Below are 20,238 nucleotides of genomic sequence, written 5' to 3' on the forward strand. Positions count from 1 at the left end.
TAGGCCAAGTGTTACTGACTGAACATTGTTCTTGGCAGTGGTTTACAGGATAGCAGTGGTAGGACTGTGTAATCATAAATCCCATAGCAGCAAGCCTATGGAAAAATGTATGTGACAGTAAATAGGAAGGAGCTCTCTGCTGCAATGCAGTAGGCTGTCCTCTGACACTGCTAATTGCAGCAGCACACTGAAAATATAAGTGTATGTAGTGAGTATTCCTACTTGGTTTACTACCATTGCTTGCCTACTTTCATGCATTCCAAACAGAAACTTGGAAAGAATTTGGCAGAGTGAGGAAGATATAAAAATGATAATTTTTCATGTAATAGAGATCACATAGAGATTTCCTTTGTAGTTCACAGCATTTCCACTCCAAGATGCTTGGAAAATTGAAGCATACAAATAGAGAAAATCTGCAAAGTGTTGTCAGGTATTATTTATGTATTATTATTTTTGTTGGAAAAGACATGTAAATATAAAGAATTAGAAAACAGAGCTACTAAAATAAATTATAGTGGAACCCACAATAAATCTAACATGAGAATAAAAGTATAATGAGAACATATTTTCTTCAGCATAAATACATATCCTGTCTGCATGCTAAAGCCCTATTAATTGGATACTTACTACAGGAATAAATCTTTAAATGTATAAAAAAAAAATCTTTCTGCTCTGTGATGAAATATAAATTTCACCAGATTTATTAAAGAAAAAATTCTGCTAAATGACTACTTCTCTTACATACTAATTTATGCTTATGCTGCATCTGAAAGAACTCATCCTGATGTGAATATCAGCTAAATGAATGAAGCTGTAAAAGAAAAAAGGTTTAATGTGCGTGACGAGAAGTTGCTTATATCAGGCACGGCAGGTTTCAATGAAGTTTTATATTATGAAGTAAAGAAAAGGTGATAGTCTCTTAAGAGACATAATACTTATCCCACGAGTGACATAATAGTTCATAACTCACCAGAGAACAAGGCTCAAGTGAGTCATATATATTTTATGGCACAATTGGGATTAATACTGTACTTCAGAAAGGAATGCATAAGCTATTCTATTTATATGGAGAGGTGGTTTAAAATTCACCCTCTTCCCTCAGCCTTTCTCCTACCCTTTGGGATCAAAGTACAAGACAGGGACTTGAGAAGAGTGGGTGAGGATGCTGGATGAGAAACAGATAATGTATCAAGGATCTGCTGCAGCATTGTCATTTGCCAGGAGTTGCCCTGGCGTGGCATTTGAAAATGCTGATTTTCTAGTGACAGGTGCCCAGAGGCCCAGAGGAAGAGGCTAGTCCTGAGCAGCTGCACTGGAGGGTTTTTTATTGGTTGAACGTGGTGTGTTGGTGGGAAGGCAGGAGATGCTGGCTTCATTCCCTGCTTGCAGCCTCCATGGTAGAACTCAGTTGCCCCAAATTCTTTCTGCAATGTCACTGTCTTGTCACTGTCATCATCAGGGTGTATTTGCCAGGATGCAGTACAGGGAAAGGGGCATCCCAGGGGGATGCTCACCTCACTCTTGCCTGTCAAAAAGCCTGCTCCTTTTCTATATGTCACGAATGGGATGTTCAAAGACAATAGATGTGGTGTTAAAATTTTGTCTTGGGAAAATTCCATGTTTCACTCCATTGAAAGCCTACTGGAGTCTTTTGGATGGTTTCCTGAAATGTGGCCTAGAGCAGAAATTTAAAGCACAAATTTGTTGCATTCCAAAGAAAAAATGTCTCTTAAATTGTATCTAAAGAGTGGAGGGGCATAACTCTCCTCACCAGCAAAATTGCTGGGAAAAACAAAAATTGCTGAAGTTCTGGAGGCAGCATGTGGCAATTTGGAAGAATTCCTTTACCTGGGCTGGGTGATGATAGTGGAGGTCAAGGTGGCACTGGGAGCCAAGCTGCCTGTGCCCCAGAGAACTCAGTGCTTCTGGAAGACCTCACTTATGCTCCTTCCATGCCAAGGTCCACTTCTTGTCAGTGATCTCACCTATAAGATATTAAGATAAGCCAGCTGAGAACAAGAGATTTAACCAAGACTGGAAAACCAGTCTTGTCCTCCCTGTTTGTGAAGAGATTTTTCCAGGCAGAGCGATATATAACAGGATGAAGGTATGTAAGTACTGGAAAGAAGGATGTAATTTGGGACAACATTGCAGAGATGCATGAGGAGGTTTGGCTGGAGAAGGGTTTGCTCTCAGCAGTCTCCTGTTGCTGAGGAGCCCTGGTCTAGCTGGGAGGATCAAGCCAGGATTGGAATGTGGGGCTGCGCTGGCAGAAATGTGCATCAGGGCAAAATGAGATGGGAAATGGGGAAGCCTGCCACCTCCATGGACCCATCAGGCCCGTAGAGAAATTCAGGGCTCCTTACTGGGGGTGTCATGTTGTTCACATTTGGGTCTGTCTCCTGTATTTTTAATCATGCTGCCTGTCTGCCTGTAAAGAGGGATGGAGTGTGCAAGCATATCTGAGGCAGCCCAAGGTGCCCTCCTGGCGCCAGTGGTGGGGAGAGCTGGAAAGCAGCGGCAGCACTTTTGCTGCATGGGAAAACAGATTGAGGGGATCTGAGTCTCATCCAACACCCTCTCTTTGTGTTCTTCCCCCTTTTTTACGTAATAAAGGGCTTGGGATTTTCCCCAGGTCCCCCAGGACTGCATTTTTATTTTCTTTATGAGGTCATAGCAGAAGCTGTAAGGTGTTACCTGCCTTGTTACAAAGATCTCAGTGAAAAAATTTCTCCTGCCTTCCACCATCTCTGGGGAGGAGCACAGGCACCTGAAGAGTTGGGTTTGCCCTCAGCACTGTGGGCCCTCCCTTGCCCTCGAGCTGGCAGCTTGTACAGATGTACAGATCAGAAAGACCGATAGTTAAATCTACTGCTTTTCACGGAGCACCAAAAGATCTCATTGCCTCTTTTACTGCTCTCACTTTTACATAAAATAATGGACTCAGCCATGTAAGTATTGGTATTATTGAGGCATCTCTTTCTTTGCTAGCTCTCCTGGTAAGGTACAAGGTGTTTGTGAGCTTTTTAAAACTGGCATGGAGGGACCGATTCACTAGAATTTGAATCTCTGGTGAAAATCCTACAGTAGCAGTAGTAGGTCTTATAAGGAACTTAAAAAATATTTCCTTCATGATCCTTCACACAAACAATGGTAAATAATATTTCAAAGGGCTGTCTTTGTTTGAGCTACCAGTACTGAAGTGGAATCTTTTGCAATAAACTACTATTGTATGTATAATAGTGATATGCTTAAATGATACATAAGCACAATTTTCCAAGTACTCTTAGCAGAAAGCATTTTATACCACATGGTTGTTTTATTGTGCACATTACTCTGATTGTTACAAACCCTTGCCAATGAATGACAAATTTACATACACATCATGTCAGCCGGCAATATTTTGCAGCCTTAATTGCTTTAGCTTCAGGCATTCTGTGTCGAAATAGAGTGTTTTACGTCCTGCAAGTTGCTCTGTTTCTTTGCAACAGTTAAATTATTCTGTAATTTGCCTGTTTTCCTTCTAATGCATTGTCCATTAAGTCACTCAATAATTTATGATGTAAAAATGTATGATGCAACCTTAAGCAGCATTTAAGACTGTCTTGAGGTGTTTCAGGTTTTATGGCAGAAAGGCTGAAAATCTTAAAATGCATTTGTTCAAAACATTTTTCTGATAGGTTTTGCCTGCTGTAAGAATGACTTTATCCATATTTATCTGGCCAAGTTTGGCTGGTGAAGTCCAAGGCTGCAATTCCTGAGAAGAGCAGCCAGTGCAGAGAGGAGGCGCAGGGGGATGAACTGTCAGAAGATCCTGCTGGGGCAGGTGCCAGCTTTGGAGCTGATGCTGCAATTCCTCTGATGTACAATCATCATCCCTTACTTGTGTGAATACCCTTTAATTGTGGAACAGCCTTGTGACAGCAGTGTGCAAGTAAAGTCTTGAGGGTTGGTTTCATGTGCTGTAGAAGGCCTTTAGTGTTTGCCACTGAACTCCCAGTGAGAGAAGAGGCAACCAAGAATTTTAATTAAACTGTGAATGAAAAAGAACTTCTATTCAGCCACTTCTATTCACCCTTCCACCACGCCAATCTGCTGTGTATTTATAATGCAGTCTCCAAGGGCTTTATAACAAAAAATTAGTATCCAACCTACATGGCTAACCAAAATTAATATGATTGCATAGTATTCTGCTAGTCAAAATCTTCTGTGAAGGTGGTTGCTCTGCTTGGTGTCTACGTGGCCAACTTTCTCCTTTGGGTAAGTTGCTTCTAGAAAAGCTCTCAGGACAGAGAGTTCTGAGCAGTTGCCATACTTCATCTGGTACATCAGGGATGGAGGAACTGGAAGTGATTTCTAGGTGCATAACTAGGAAGGCTTGAAGATTGAAGGTGTTTTTTAACTAAACACTTAAAAAATTTCTTGCAGAAAAAGAAAGGCACAGAGGTGACAAGGACATCTGTGCCCAGGCACAGAGGAAAGCTAAGCTAGTTTAACATATTTGCGGATGAAGTGAGTGATACAGATCTGTATTATTTTCCTTGAGATGTGAAACAATTATGGTCTTTTTACCATGCATTTTGTGAGGAGAAGTCATTCTGACAGAAAAGGTTTTTAGCTACCTGAAATTTTCTGGCACAGTTCCTTGTGCTGCTGTAAATATGGTTTTAGAGCCTCAAGAGTTGCAGTACTTTGATACAGCCATGTTTGTACTGCTGCTCGTTAGCACCGTGTCTGTTTCTTCTGCTGTTTGCTCTTGTAAGCCTTTCTGTCCCAGGATCCTATACTCCTGATACATCAGTTTCCCTAAGCAAAACCAAATATCTTAGAATCAATAGATGTGTGACATAGGGTACATAGGTACATAGAGAGAGGCACTACTCCCCCATGAATCGTGTGTGCTTTCTTCTTTGGGTACATTTACCAAGAATATTTGTGAAGGGAAAGGTCAAGTTCAGTGTGATGGTGTAGGTGGGAGTGCCTGGGGAGGGGTCCTTCCTGGGGCTGTGTGCAGCCTCTCCCGTGTGTGGGTGAGGACAGCCTTCCAAATGATACATCACCCACGACCGGGAGAGGTGGGAGCAGCTCATATATGTGTTCAAAAGCAAGGACAACGATGGGCCGGGCAAGGAGCAGAGACAATGCCTTCTATTAGCTCCCACAAATCTGTGTTATGCCTCCCTTTCTGCTTCTGGTTATTGTCCTTTTGGGAAGTGGATTCACCCCTTGTGAAAAATCATGAGTGTTGACTGCTAGAAAACAATCAACAGGTAAAGAAACACAGTCTGCCAAGTTCAGGTGTGTTTACTGGATTGACTTACAACTTAAGTAGAAAGACCAGAGTAAGGAGGAGCCCAGACCTGCTCCATGGCAAGCACCTGAGATGCTTCTCTTGTCTCTGCATGTTGAATGGGAGATGGATGGACATTAAACCTGTACCTGTCCATTGTGTACCATTTCTAGTGGCTTTGTCTTGTCTTCTACTCATAGTGTCTCATACAGAGATTGTTTACATTGGCTTCTTCTGGTTTCTGTCATTTGCAATGCTGAACAGGTGTCCCTGAGCAAAAAGCTCCTCCTCTGAGGGGTTTCATCTCTGTGCCCTGACTGGTGTCTCTGCTTCTGCCTGTTCCAGTTCTGAGAGAGCTAGATCTTGATTTGGTAGTGTATTCAACTTACAAAATTCCCCAAGGCCAGAAAGTCATGGAATCACATAGGTATACACTTGGCTTAATCTATTCCCAAAGAGAAATCCCTGATGGGCGGTGCCTTGGAGAAAGCTTTGCATAATTAGAGCTGCACACCCCATTTGCTAAGGGAGTAGAAGGAGAAATTTGCTGTTTTGCCTGCGAGGTTCTCAACTCTTGTTTTCACGTTTAGGTTTCTGTCTTTCCCACCCCTGAAGTTCCCAATTTGGCCTGAATGCATTTTGAATTATAACAAATATCTTGATACTCACACCCCATGAATGAGGGCAGAGCACAGGGGGCAACTCCTGGCTATGTTCCTGTACTGAATTTAATTTTTCATTGATAATTAGACTCTCAGAGCCACCTGATATTTTTGACCAGCAGGAAACAAAGGCCCACTGATTGACTCAAGGGATAGATGCAAGCAGCCCCCACTGTGCTCATGCAGCAGCTTCACAAAGACTCAAAACAAGAGCTGTGGCAAATTGGCTCATGCGGCAAGTTTTGACTGGCCCATGGTGTACAAGTAGTAAATTGAGAACTGATATTTTTGAGAATTATTTATTAGCAAAGCTCAGTGTCTCACTCCCCTTGTAGTTATTCTTTGCAAACAGCTTTTTACCAGTTTGGATGAACAAACTACAGCACTTCATCATTTTTCTTTTATTCGGGTAATTATTAAAAGGCAGCCGAGGTCTGTTCAGACTGGCAGCAGACAGCATCTGTACCCAGCTGGGCTGATACCTTAACAGTTAGACATTATGTGTTTAATTGTATAAAAAGATAATAGGATGCATTTGCAGGAACTTATTGCAATGCAAACAATAAAAGATTATTATTTTGAGATTCATTTCTTGTGCTTTTTGTGTTGTTAAAATTCTAAATAAAGGTGTCATGGTGACAGTTTCTAGTAGAGTGACCAGTTGTAAGCATTTAGTACAAAAAAGGTGTGAAAATACTAGACTGAGACCAGTTAGCAGAAATCAGAGTTATACATGCTGAGACCTGCAGTGTTAAATCAAATCTGAGTAAGTCATGGATGGGAATTGATAACTCTTATTGTTTGATTTCTTCTATTTATTTTTCTTTCTCTTTTTCTTTTTCTTTTTCTTTTATTTTTTAAAATAAAACCAACACAATGATGTACAGGAAGATAAAATGATGGCTGTTTTTCATTAGTTGTATTTTCTCCAGCAGCATTTCCTTGAAGTACATTGAAAACAGAGTGCTGCTGCCAGAGTCACATGGAATAGGAAAAAAAGATCCTGGCCCACATTGTGGTAATGCTCTTTGTAGAGTAAAATAACTTAGTCTTTTGCAGTAAGATTCCCTAAACTGCAAATAACATCTGTGTTGGTGAGGCTGTGTTTTAATGTAAACTTTTGGTTTTGGGTGTGAGATGAGGACATGCTTGCCCTTGCCCATACTTTCTGGACATGTTCATAGAGATGAGGAAGTCATTGTCTTTTCTGATGAAACTTGCAGAATATGGTCACTTCCTTCCCCAAGAAGAACCTTAGCCATGGAGTACTGAGATACTCGGAGGGAGGGTCTTTTCCAGGTAAGACACACGGGATGACCTTTTCCTCTTGTGTTTATTTGAGCTGGGTGCTGGGGACAGGGCTAATCAGAAAGCAGCATACGTGCAAAGCCTTCTCTTACTAATCCCAGAAGAAGGTAGGGAGCAAGCAAATGTGCAGCCCAGACAGAATGAGACTGAAGAAGAAATGTTCAGTGGTGAGGCTACTTGCCTTGCCCCATCAAAGCACTTGGAAGTAAAGGAGAAATGACTCCTCAGAATCCTTAGGATGTGAAGGACCCTTTTGGAGAGAAGAGAGATGTCTGTGCTGGCCATCTTTCCAGGTGCTGGCCTGTGCAGGGTCCCAGCAATATGAGAGGCACTGTTGGCACGTCCCCCAGCCTGCAACTGCACAGACACCTCTGTGCTTGCCCCCATCCTGGTGCTCAGTGTGCACCTCCTGCACCTGACATATCAGAGAGACCTGGAGGTTTAGAGGAACATCCTCACTTGATTGAAAATGTGTAGCTCCTAGTGAAAAGTCTCCCACAAACTGGCTGTCATATTAGCAATGGCTAGAGTTTTTTTCCTGTAATTTCACCAGGGAGATCAAGTCAACCCTTTGTAAATCAATCTGGAGCTACTAAGAGCCACAGGCTGCCTAATACCAGCTCCTGAGACTGGGGTGGCCAAACCAAGGACCAGCTAATAGCTTGTGGCTTTCAAGATGCAACCCTGCAACAAGAAGTTAAATTTAGGTTCTCCTTATGGGGCCATGTGCAGCAGGTGCACTGGGATTGGCTGTGTGACACATGAAGTGAGACCACACAGGTACTGTGACTGCTGTCCCCAGCAGCATTGTTTTATCCTCTCAGCCTTGGACAAAACAACACAATTATGGGAACTAAAGCTGCTGTCTTTGATGATGAGAAATTCTTTTGCAGCCTTGATTTTGAATACATTTGAACATGTTGCCTACAAGATGTAGACAGAAATGAGCTGTGCATTTAACTGGAGCAGTTGTGTATTCTGTTGGTGTCACTCAAATAAAGTGAAGCTTGGCAAACTATAAATGCATCTATTTAATACTAAAAAACAAGTACCTCACCCTTTATAGGTAGAATTTTTCTAGTCCCATGATTTGTTTGCAGCAAGGTTAAGCCAGACCCTGGGCAAACAGGCATTCTTAGCCTCTGGAGGGACTCACCTTTCTGCCAAGAAAAGGTTTCTGTGGTGCAAGGACAGCCTGGTCCTTCTTTCCCTTACAAATCCTGCACGGCTGGCTCTGCTGTGCAGCCCTCCCTGCAGCATCCCATTGGTGCTCATCTCCCACAGGCACTGCTTGGGAAACCCAAGACTTTCTGCAAACATGGGGCCTGCTGAGCCCTTACACAGGTAGACAAGTACAAACAGCCTTGCACTCACAATTTTGCTTTCAGTGCAATTAGACAATTTATTATTCCCACCAGCTGAATTTCCATGGTATGGATTTCACCCTACACCTGGAATGTACCTGGATTTAGCTACGCTGGGCACTGTTATAAGACTTGTCCAGCACAAGGGTTTGTGAATCCTTAGTTTTCTTCTTAGACTGGCTTAGGCTTCTGGTAAAGAAAGGAATTAGGTCTATGCAGACCTTAAGACCAGGGCAGAGTAACTATGCAGATATCAATTCTTTGAGGAAAATTAATAGCAAAATACACAGGGCATATGGACTGTGACTATGTCATTTGCTGAATATATTCAACTTCCTCAAAGTGGAAAACTTCCCTGATTTGACAGAGTAAAGAAATAACACAAAAATGGAAGGACAGTTGTAGTCCAGTTGTCAGAGAGACTTGAAATTAATTTTGAACATTTGAATCAGAGTGAAGTGAGATATCTCAGGCACGTAATCTGCTCATTAAAAATGCCGCTTCCTGATGGCTGAGACTGAAATCTTCAAATGTTTTCAGATAGACAAAAATAGACAAAATGACATAATAAAACAGCTTGGGGATTTTTTAAAAAAAGTTAAAAGTTCTGATTTTATAGATCTAAGGATCATGTTTCGACACCAGATTTGCTAAATACAACTAAACTAGTCATAAGCATAAAATACTATTTATTTCTTGTTCTTATGCAACCCAAATACCTTTTCTTCTTGTCAGCTAAAAATGAAAGGTTATTTTTTTTTTCAGTTTAGCCACTGAACTGAGGATTCAATTATTTGCATACCCTGGTTGTAAGACATTCTAATATTTATCTTGCTGCTGCTGCTGCTGCTGGAGACACAAGAATTATCTGCTGCTCTGGTAGGGAAACAGAATTAAAACCCCCCTGAACATGTAGGTCCATTATTTCCATTTCACAATAATTATGCAGTGTGTTAAACAATGTTCACTTCCATCTGATGCAAAGCCCGCTACCTGGAAATACACAATTACCATAATACCTTGCTGGTTAGACATACGGTGAGACTATGATTATGCAGAGTGTTGGAAGAAGTTTATGTATAAAATTATTCTTGAGGAGAAGACGGGGGGAAAAAAACCCACAAAGTAAAAAGCTAAGCCAGCACATTATCTAATTCTCAATGTAAAATAATGCAGAAGTGCGGAAGATGAACATCTGATTTGTCACATCTGATACGCTAATGTTTTATCCAAAAGGAAGAACACATTGTAACATGCTCATTCATCTGCATAAACACCACCTGGCCCTTTACAGGCACCTACTCAAGTAACAAAAGTTAATGGCAGCCCATTTGTAGCCATTTCACTGGTAGAGATGGAAAGGGCTGGGTTTTTTTTTTCTTTTTAAAGTAACATATTTACATGAGTGTCTGTTGAGGAACAGCTTAGCTCTCAATGCTTGCTTTGAAACCTCATTCTCAGTGACTGTAAATTAAGGAAATTTCAAAGAAATGTTAGAAAATATTATTTAAAGCCTGTAGCAAGCATGCTCACACACAGACACACAAACACATACAAACAACGCACAGGCAGGCACACAGTTTTTAACCCCTAGCCATCCACTGCTATGGAGACACATCAGAGGACTGTAATGCAAAGCTGTATTTACCCAAAAGTGCTATGCTGGTCATGATCTCAACAGCAGCTAGATACAGCTTCTAATGTATGGCTGGGGATGAAACAGATTTGTTGCTTGTTATTTTTTTTTAACTGGAGCATCATGGTGGCATGCTTCAGTAAACATGCCTTTGTGCTACATTACACATATGTGTATATCATCATTTTGCTTTCAGATTAAAATAAATCTGGGCAACCAATTCACTAAAATGCTGTGCACCAGCTCTGCTGCCTTCACAGTAAATGCAGGCAGGAAGGTGTGAAAGCCAAAATGAATAGGTAAATTATACAGCTACAAAAAGAGTTTTTTGCCTCATGAGATGACTAGTCTTGGCTAAATTTCATGGCAGCAGATAGGAGCAGTCTTGTGGAAGATGCAGCAGGACCTGGGCTGGCCCTGTTATGGTGAAGTGGGATTAGGTGAGGTAATCACTTTCCAGCCCAAATTGTCCTCCAGCTTTGTGTGCATTCTCTCCATGGGACCCTTGGCTGAAGAAGCATCTTCCCCAGCTCCAGGATGTTGCTGGAGCTCTTGGATAACAGTAGCTGTTTCCAAGTATGTGGTGGGGTGACTCAGTGAGAGGCTGGGAGGAAGAAGGCTGGAGGTTCTTGCAATCACTAACCCATTTTGACCAGGTACTTAAAGGGTCTGGAGAAAGACCATAGCTGGTATATTTGAGTGAGTTCATGTGTACATGGGAGCTGCCCTAGGTGCAAAGTTGGAGGCTTTGAAGAAGACTGGGAACAAGACCTGGGGAGCTGAACCTCCCCATCCCTCACCAGGAGGGCCAATATGCTGTCCAGAGTAGGACCATTAAGGCAGGCTCACATCAAGGCCTCAGAACATCCTCTTAATGTCCTTAACATCCCTAGCCAGCCCCCAGGGCTCCTATTCACAACCTGCCACTGGTTCAGGAGCTCCTTACAGGTCTCCTTGTGGGAATGGTTGTACCACAGAGCTCCCTTGTACAGCCAGGCAATGGAGTGACTCACAGCCCAGCTGCTGGAGCAGAAAATCAGTGTGAAGCTGCAGGAGTTAAAGAGCAAGGTTGTCCCAGGGTGCCTTGGGTGAATCAGGTGGGAGCTGTTAGCAGTTATTCAAGAAGATAAAGGAGTTTGATCAGCAGTCACTTTAAATGCTCCTGAATAAGTCTGCTCCTGTCCTTCCTCACTTCAGGGGTTGCTATCCTGTAATAGGTATGGGATAGGAATGCACCATTGGGCATTTTGCTTTCTGAAGATGCTCAGTAGCTCTCCCTTTATGGACAAGCCCAGAAAGCTGCAAAGAGCTGGAAACTATGGATGATCCTTCTCTAGATGGGATTTCTGAGGTAACGGATCTCTTGTGTTTGTGGGAGGCCTCTATTGCTCCACTGGCTCAGCCCGGCATTAATCTTTTAATTTCTGATGGTATTGCCCCAAACAATGTTTTTAGTTTACAGCCCCCTTTTTTTAGTACATGCACATCTAAGAAGATTCCATGAGAATCAGGATAGGTCTCCTGTATAGCTATGGGCTCTATTGATATCCTAAGAGAGAAGTACAAGGAAAGGAGGGAAAGCAAGGAGGTTCAGTCCCGACACCAGGAACCTCAATTCCACTTTCCACAATAATGCCAGGTATAATTTTCTTCTCTTTACCCATATGAGTAAATACTCATACTCTTTTTCTCTCATTCACCTTCTTACACTTGCTTTCTCTTTTCTGCATGCTCTTAGAGATGCCTGTCTTTAGCCTGTCACCAGTGTTGTTTCTTCAAGTGGTAAGTGGATAATCATCCCAACATTGTGGGGCCCCTTTGTCAGAACTCCTGTGTATATAGTCCCCTATTTGATGAATTTGGGAGCAATTGAATTGCCAAGAGACTAATCAAAGATGGGACTTTTGGTTGTGACAGAAATTTTGTTTTGCTAGCAATGGTTTTTAAAGAATCTTATAACTAAATATATAAGTTCATACATTCTTGTTCCTGCTGTGGTTTTCCTTTTAGTTGCTTTATTATGGTGTGTGGATTTTTTGTTTTGATGTTGTTGGTTTTCTTTTGTCAAGTAAGGCTCTCTATTTATCAATATTGTGATCTGTGTGTTTCATTGCTAATTTGGGCCTTAGCTGGCAACCTCGCTACCCTCAGCCTTAGAGATCCCAGAAGAGTTGATGTCACTTGAACTGCTTTCCTGGTATCAATTCCATTTTTTTTCTCTCTGAGCATATGTGGGATCTCAGTCACATGCAGAAGTCCTGTGAGTAGCAGAGGGAACATTGTTGTCATCATTCTCTTTCCTCACCTTGATAGAAAGAAAGGCTATTTCTCAAAGTGCCATTGTACGCATGCAGAGGGGCATAAACTGAGTCCATAGTACACCATAGCTATGTGCATATTTAAAATAAATGTATCCCTCTTAGCTCAGTCTCGTGAAGAAAGGAGAATGTCAAGAGAATCCTATATTTTTTGCCTGCGAGGGAAAACAGATTTGAGATCAATGGGAATCCTCAAAGGTAAGTTGAGAGGGTCCCTTTAAGAGTAATCAATGTTCTGGGGTTTTTGTTCCCCAAGGGGAAAATAGTTTTCTCTTTGCCTTTTTCTTTTTTTTTTTCTTTTTCAAAGAAGTGCCATTAGCCATCTCATTGCTTTATTTATAACATTATATTCTAACAGTAATAATTATTCCTATTTTAGCAAATGTTTGCAGCACTTTACAGAGGAGGTACATAGCTCCTGTCCCAGAAAGTCACCTTCCCTGTTTCCAGAGGGAAGGGAGTGAGGCTGCTGTGCCAGCTAAGCAGAGAGCAGGGGTGCCGAGGGACTTTGCAGGTGGGGCAGGGCAGGGGACGTGACTGTAAAGAGGCTTATTCTGTCCTCTTGGTGGAGGAGGACTCTGGAATTATGGTAGCACCTTTGGGTGCTGGCAGAGGTGGTCTGGCAAGCCGAGAGCCAACTGAGCTTGTGAGAGTGAGGATGACTTCATACCACGGAGGTAAGAAGGGATCTTATCCAGCATTCCCTCTGCTGCCTCTGCCTCCATCATCATTTTGAAACACATCTGCATCTTTTAAGCAGTGTCAGGTGTCAGATGTGTCAGGTACTTGGGCTCTTCAAAGCACATTAGGATTTTTGTGTCCTTATCCATCCACACATCTTTTGAAATCTCCCTATTGGTGTTGTAACAAAAACCATGTGAGAATTGAACCCGCATCTCCTGGGACCCTCAGCAAAAGACCAGTGAGATACAGCCCCTTCCTGCAGAGCATGGCACTGTAGTACGCTTTCCCCCTCTGCAGATCCCAGGCTGTGCACCACCCAAACCCCCTTCTTTCTCTCCTGTCCAAATTGTCCACATACATCTTTAATACACTAAACTGGGACTTAAAACAGTTTCCCAGCTTTGTAGCAGTAGTCTCAGGCTCATGACTGTTTTTGGCATCCATAGTAAGAGCAAAGCACCCTCAAAGCCCAGCTTGTAATTGGAATGCTGCAAAGAGCGCTGAGCGTGGCCTGAGCAGGAACACTGCTGAGGTGGTGGCTGAATGAACTTTGAGCCTCACCTAGAAATAAGAAGCTTCATTTAGACACATGCATGAATCCAGGTAACAGGTGCACACTGGCACACTGTTCACAAAAAATCTAAAATTGCTACTCTGCTAATTAGTAGAATGTGTCTGAAAAGTATATAAATCCATTCTGCAGAATTGTTGTCCAATTTAGCAGTTAAAGCATGAAAAGTGTTTTTTTCCTCTCAAAGCCAGGGATGCTTTTAGCAGTTATCTGCTGCAAATGTGAGCTTTTTTTTCTTTTGTTCACGTTCCTTGTGCATATGTAACATTGAAATAATCCAGTCTGTGGCATTAGATCAGAATCCAGCCCACTGATTCATTACTGAAATTTATTTGTTATGGAATATAAAATGTTATACATGGGGCAAGACCCATGGCAGAGCACTTTCCCTATTCTGTTCCTTAGTGCTGAAATGGAGGAAATGCACAAGCAGCTTTATGGTCTGCTAGTGAAAATAAACTATTATGCATAGCCAGTCATATGTGCTTATGTTCTGGGTTTAAGTGGATTAAATAAGGTGTTATTTACAAGGAAAAATGTTTTTGAAATTACTGTAACTTAGGTCTTTCTTTGCAGCCCTATGTACAAGCTTTCCATCAAGAAATGCTGATGGATTGTTATGTTTCAGCTGGTATAAATGCTGTCTTTTTTGGAACAAAGGAGCAATTAGAAATCATTTGTTATAAAAGCTTCTTTCCTTATGCTATAAGAGCATTTGTCTTTTGCTGACCCTTTTGAAAGTTGCAGTTTTACAAAAAACCTTGAGCAAAGGAGGCCTCCTTGTCTTTAATCTAAGAGCAAAGTAAGAGCCTAAGTAACTGTCTATGGTCCTACTTTAATCAAGTTAATGCAGCCTGCTAGACTACAGGCTTTGCTTAGTACAAAGAGACACTCAGATGTAAGCTCATGAGTGGATACTTTCACAGGGCATTCCACTAAAAAAACAGCTCTATGAGATAAGAGATCAGGTCCAAGAGGAGTCAATGACATGGCATACAGGAGATTGATAGGGGCTGGGAAGGATGCTGGGGTGTTATGGACGAGAGGTGTAGTGGCAAAAGCCAGCTGGGCCCTCTCTCTGGCATAATTTTCTTTATAAGGTGCTTGTGAAAAAGAAGTGCACTGTGATGGACCTTTGTTTAGTTCAAAGGTTTTTACCTCTTTATTCTAAAGCCCCATTGTGAATTCACAGGGCTTAAAATATGTATCACTGTCCCTTTCATTTTATCCTTCTGAAAGAAATCAAAGGAAAATAAAAAAAAAAGTTTTTTTCCAATGAGCCTAGTCTGTTTGAAATTGTGTGCTGTTTGTACATATGGTGTCTCCATATTGTGTGTTCAGGAGAATATTTTTGAATTTTGTATACAAGTTGGTTAGACATTATACTTGAAAAAAAGGTGTGGAAAAAGAAATTTCAGGTAACTCCTGGATGAGTAAAATTCTCTTTCTATTCTGCACCCCAAAGAAAAATTTTAGAACATATTTTAAAAGAAATATCACTAAAACTTTCTATTCTTTCACTATAGCATTGTTCTTCTTTTTTTCCTTTTTTCCTGCATTATAAAATTTGTGGACATTCATTTGATGTTTCTTTAATTACTGCAGTCCTTCACCTCCATTTTTATCAGCTCTTAATAGATTAAACAATACAATTTAAACATAAATGCATCTTTCTGCTCTCCAGAATCTTAGCCTAGGCAGGAGAAACAACAAATAAGACTGAATGTATAATAAAATCCACAGGGTTTAGTTCTGCTTCTTTCTACAAATAATAAATACAGTACTGCAGCTGCATTACTCCACATCATATGCAAAAGAATTTTGTCATGATCATTACTAATTGTTTGAGGATATCTTGTTTGCCGCTGTGGGCATATTTTTCATTTAGAAGGAGAGAATTGTGTGCTTTCCCTATTTGCAGGGCACTCGGTGTTCTCTGCTGACATATGATATGTAGTTTAAATTCTATCTTTTATCCGCTCAATACATTTAAAGCGTAATCTCAGTGATTGACAGTTTTCATGAAAAAAGAGATATGATCTGGTTTTACTGTGAAGACAGAATAATCTGTTAACAGAGCAAAAATATTGGTGACACTACAGTGTTTCCAAAGGAAATATTTTGTGCATCATTCTGGGATGTGAATCAAAACAATCATGACAGGTGAATGAAAAGAAGAAAATTAAGATATAGCTACAAACAAAAGCAGCATTAATAATTCAGGTAAATAAACTTCAGTATACAGGAAGGAAGCATGCTGTCAAGGTGATGGAGAATGTTTCCTCAAGAACAGCACATCTAGGCTGCAGAAAAATATATAGTGGTTTATTATTTTACATTTCCACAAGAGCTTTTTGTATCCCTGGTTTCACTCCCCTTGATATGTTTTCCTAGTTAATATTATTTAGTATGGTACATAAGCTAAACCCAGTTAAATGAGTTTGGCTTTTATTATGGAGAACTTCATTATAAATTTAAGGTAGAGAGGATGGCTGCACTGGCATGTGGGATGGATGTCTGTCTTCCTCTTTAATATACCGCAATTTATTGATACTCAGCTTTAATTGACATGCAACCCTAGCTAAGCCTTCTCTGCTTAGCTAGGTCTACTCTCCTGGCTCTGACTTGGGTGCATTATTGGGATTATTCAGCAATATTTAAATGTTGCTGGATTTATTTAAATATTTGTGGAAATGTATTTTTATTTAGCCATGCAGTTGAGCCCAAACTCCACCCAGATGCAGGTAGGCTTGCTGGTGATTCTGGTGTGCTGTGGAGCCACACCCACGTTGGTCCTGCACCACCTGGCCTTCAGAGGTGGCTTCTCCACCTGCAATGGACATCCTTACCCACCTTGCAGGGCTTTCAGTCCTGCTGACCTAACAGGAGAGAGCAGGGCAGCAAGGCCACGCTGCAAGAGCAGGCATTTGGATACCCTGGCAGGCAGCCACAGATTCCTTTGCCCTGAGGAGGAGAGTGAGCACCGCCTGCCCCCACCCTCCTCTTGGTGAGTGGGCTTCAGCTGCTGGGAGCTACCTCTGGTGGGTTCAGCATCTGCAGGGTTTGCTTGTGTCTGCCATGAGCAACTTCTGAGCATGGCAGACAGAGAATAGCGAGTGGAAAGCATTGCTGTAGCTTTTTTATTCTACTCCTTTTAGTCACAGCTAATGTCAGGTTTTCCTCTGGTAGCTCCACCACTGTTCCCTCCTAAAACTCATGCTCTTGAGAACTAAACCTGGTGTAATGGAATACTTTAATAATAATTGTGCCTTTAGTTGTAACATTTTTACATTCCCATTCAGGGCAGCAAGCACTAAAGGCCCAGGTTTCACTAGTATTTTAAATGATTTCATATAGTCTTACAAAAGGCATTAAATGTCAATGGTGGAAGAAAAAAACCCAAACCCAACCCACAAATTGCAGGAGCAAGAGCAATTTTTACATATGACTGCAGTGCAAACTCAACTGTTTCAGTGTTTATAAATATTCCTCTGTGGAGAGAAGCATGTGTATTATAATAATTATGCATTAGTACCTCATTAGTAGGGGGTAACATCCACGCTGTTTCTTTTTTCTCTAGTGTATTTTTGATAAGTTAACATTTTAAAAATCCTTATTTGGCGTAATGAGGAGACTGTACGTCCTCGCGCCTGTGTGTGTGAGCATTGCCCATGGTAGGGAATGCTCGGGCTCCATCATGGGGTGAGGCGCCACAGCTGCATGAGGAGGAGTCCGTGGGGCCGCGAGGTGTGGGAAGCAGAGCTGCTGTGGGTCTGTGTGCTGGGGCCCTGGAGCCCAGAGCCCCAGTGTCCCCGGCACTGTGTGGGCAGGTCCCTGGCCATGCTGTGGCCCACAGCCCTGCACCGGCCATGGGCAGCTGGGGCAGGGCCCGGCGTGGCCTTGCGCGCACCGAGGCCCGTGAGCAATAGCCTTGCTCTCTGGAGTGACCGATCAACTCATTGCACTGTCCCAGCTCTGGTGCATGACTTGATGATGAAATTGTATTTTTCTGGATGCTGACTGTTATCACTTGAGATATCAAGTGTTTGTGAAGGGAAGGCGGTGGTGCTGTATATAGTTTTAATCCATCACAACTCTGTGATTTTCACTAAGGGCCAGGAAAAGATACCGTAACACGCCACCTAATATTTTTTCACTTTTGTAAATAATAAAAGCTAAGTGTCTTTGCAACATTGTTTGGGGCAGAGACTTGTGTCTGCATATGGACTATATTAATCCTGAAGAGAGATCCAAGATAATGAAGGAATGAAATGCTTTTGAGACTTTCCTTACTGTCACTCCTGCTACCAGAACTATAATTACATTATCGAAAGGAAATTAGTGCCAACCTAAGAGAAGTAACTCCGTTGTGCATTTTACTCCATGATTAATTTTCTTTGTGCCCTCCATGTTAGCATGGCAGTTTGTAGAATTGCAGAGCATGAAGATGCTTAACTAACCCTTTCTGTTTACAGAAAGCAAATTGACTTTGGAGCAAATCGCCTTCACACTGCTTAGAATGACAAAATAGTACATCAAGATAAAAATATACTAATTGATGGCTTTCTAAATAAAGCATGAGCATAGAATTATACTAAATTGGTTGTCTTGTGCCTCAAATTAATCTCTTCATTATATGGCACTAGACTGAGTGTTTTGTGTTTCAATCCATCTTTTAGAACAGCATTTGATTAATCAACTTAATGATGACAGTTTTTAGCTTGTGACAAATGATACATTTATGCAGGCAATGTTTCAGATGATCCATGCTATTGTAAGCCTAAAAAAACCCCACATCAATTTAGAAGATTAGATTATTATGCTGTGTTTTATACTCTCTGTAGTTTTTCTAACAAAAAAAGTGAGGCTCAGATTATAAGTAGACCGTCACCTGAAACAAATAATATTAAATAAAACATATATTTAGTATCTGCCTTCCCACAGTAAATATTTTGCTTAAGAAATAATGTTAACTGTATTATCAGTTAAATGGTAATGGGAATTTAATAAAAAAAAGAAATCATTGCTGTTCACAACGTGATCACAAGTGACTTTGTTTTAAAAAGTTAAAACATTTTTAGTAACGTATTCACATGTTGCACTAGACATAAGTTAACTCTTCACAAGTAAGCAGAAACTGAAACTATTTTATAAGGCAAGAAATCAGGCAACAAAACTTCCTTGGTGACAAATGAGGGGCACCAGCCTCCATCCCAGAGCCCCTGCAGAAAATGTGTATTTCCTCCTCAGAGGTGGGTGACAGGGCACATTGTCACCAGCACAGAGAGGCTCCTAAACCATATCTGACTCCTTTCACTTAAGTGTAATGTGGGTGAACCCAGCTGCTCCAGGGGAGGAGTTTTTGTAGGACTGAACTTTCTTTTGTGCCTGGTGGTGCAAAATGGTGTTTGTATGTAATACTCTCATTGCCAGGAGGGGCAGAAGCAAGTAGTTGATTACAAGTGTTTCAGAAAGGTTTTTGTTTCTGTGCAGTTTGTGCAGTCTTCCATACTGAACATACTTGGTAAATAGTGTTTAATATCTCACTGATTTCTCCCCCTCCCTGATTTAGCTATCTAGATGTGAAATGATAATCTTGGAAACTTTTAAAATGTTAGATACTTACATAACCTACAAGTTCAGTCTATTAGTCCTTAGGCAAATATTTTTTTAATGGGAAAAAAACAGACAAAAAAATTTCCCACACATTTATGATATCAAAAATATTGGTTTTAAAGTCATTAAAGCTCAGGTATCTTATGAATAATCTTTTACAGATTTTACAGACCACTGCTGTTTGAACTCTGCCAGCTTCCTCACTGGCAAAAGGGCTTATCTTAAAAGTGTCTAAATATTTAATAGATTTCAGGAGAAGAGTGGGATATCCACAGGTGTGTCAGAAATAAATTAATTAAAACTGCCCAAAATTCCTAGGTTAAAAGATCTAAAACCTTTCTGGTGGCTGAGTCTTGACAAGCTTTATTACAGGCTGTTTAAAGATATATATATAAATTGAGAATAATGAAGAGAAGATAGAGTTTGGTGGTGGGAGCGCAAGCCAAGTGCATCTGGATGATGCACAGTGCTGAGAGCACTGCTGCATTCAGAGAGACACTGGAAGCTGTGGAAAACGTGTTCCCCACCGTGAGGAGAAGGTCATGGCTGTAAGGGGCACCAAGGAGGGGCTCCTGCAGTGTTGAGGGGTCCCTGGGGGTAGATCTGGTCCTGGGAGTTTTGTGTGCCCACGCAGAACAAGGTCCTGTGCAGCAATGTCCTCTCTGGGTGGGCAGAGGGCTCTGCAGAGGGAGGGGGCTTCTGTGGCCAGTGTGGGGCCAGCCCTCCCCACTAAGGCTCCTGCTGGCTCTGGCCAGAGGCCTGGAGCACTGCTCTGGGAGGGAAACTGCT

At 41.5% G+C, this 20,238-nt stretch overlaps 4 long non-coding RNA genes across 4 annotated transcripts in view; 3 read left to right on the top strand and 1 right to left on the bottom strand.

Moving 5' to 3' along the window:
* Nucleotides 1-450: 450 nt before the first annotated feature.
* LOC111932813 (uncharacterized) lies at nt 451-2,585 on the bottom strand. Its single transcript, XR_002866353.2, has 3 exons — nt 2,367-2,585; nt 1,849-1,985; nt 451-1,675 (listed from the first exon to the last, which is right to left on the bottom strand). It is a non-coding gene; the product is annotated as an uncharacterized LOC111932813 (long non-coding RNA).
* A 133-nt stretch (nt 2,586-2,718) lies between these two features.
* On the top strand, nt 2,719-4,260 carry LOC111932814 (uncharacterized). The gene is made up of 2 exons (XR_002866354.2): nt 2,719-2,951; nt 3,681-4,260. It is a non-coding gene; the product is annotated as an uncharacterized LOC111932814 (long non-coding RNA).
* Nucleotides 4,261-6,887: 2,627 nt separating this feature from the next.
* LOC147651651 (uncharacterized) lies at nt 6,888-8,040 on the top strand. The gene is made up of 3 exons (XR_015290479.1): nt 6,888-6,970; nt 7,176-7,251; nt 7,814-8,040. It is a non-coding gene; the product is annotated as an uncharacterized LOC147651651 (long non-coding RNA).
* A 3,400-nt stretch (nt 8,041-11,440) lies between these two features.
* Nucleotides 11,441-20,238, top strand: part of LOC111932816 (uncharacterized) — a 53,522-nt gene continuing 44,724 nt past the window's right edge. Inside the window, exons 1-4 of the long non-coding RNA XR_015290475.1 lie at nt 11,441-11,611; nt 11,815-11,899; nt 11,999-12,042; nt 12,684-12,776. This is a non-coding gene — a long non-coding RNA (uncharacterized LOC111932816). The remainder of the gene's footprint in view (nt 11,612-11,814; nt 11,900-11,998; nt 12,043-12,683; nt 12,777-20,238) is intronic.

This window comes from Cyanistes caeruleus, chromosome 9 (assembly GCF_971803275.1).
Source record: "Cyanistes caeruleus chromosome 9, bCyaCae1.hap1.1, whole genome shotgun sequence".
Taxonomy (NCBI): Eukaryota; Metazoa; Chordata; class Aves; order Passeriformes; family Paridae; genus Cyanistes; species Cyanistes caeruleus.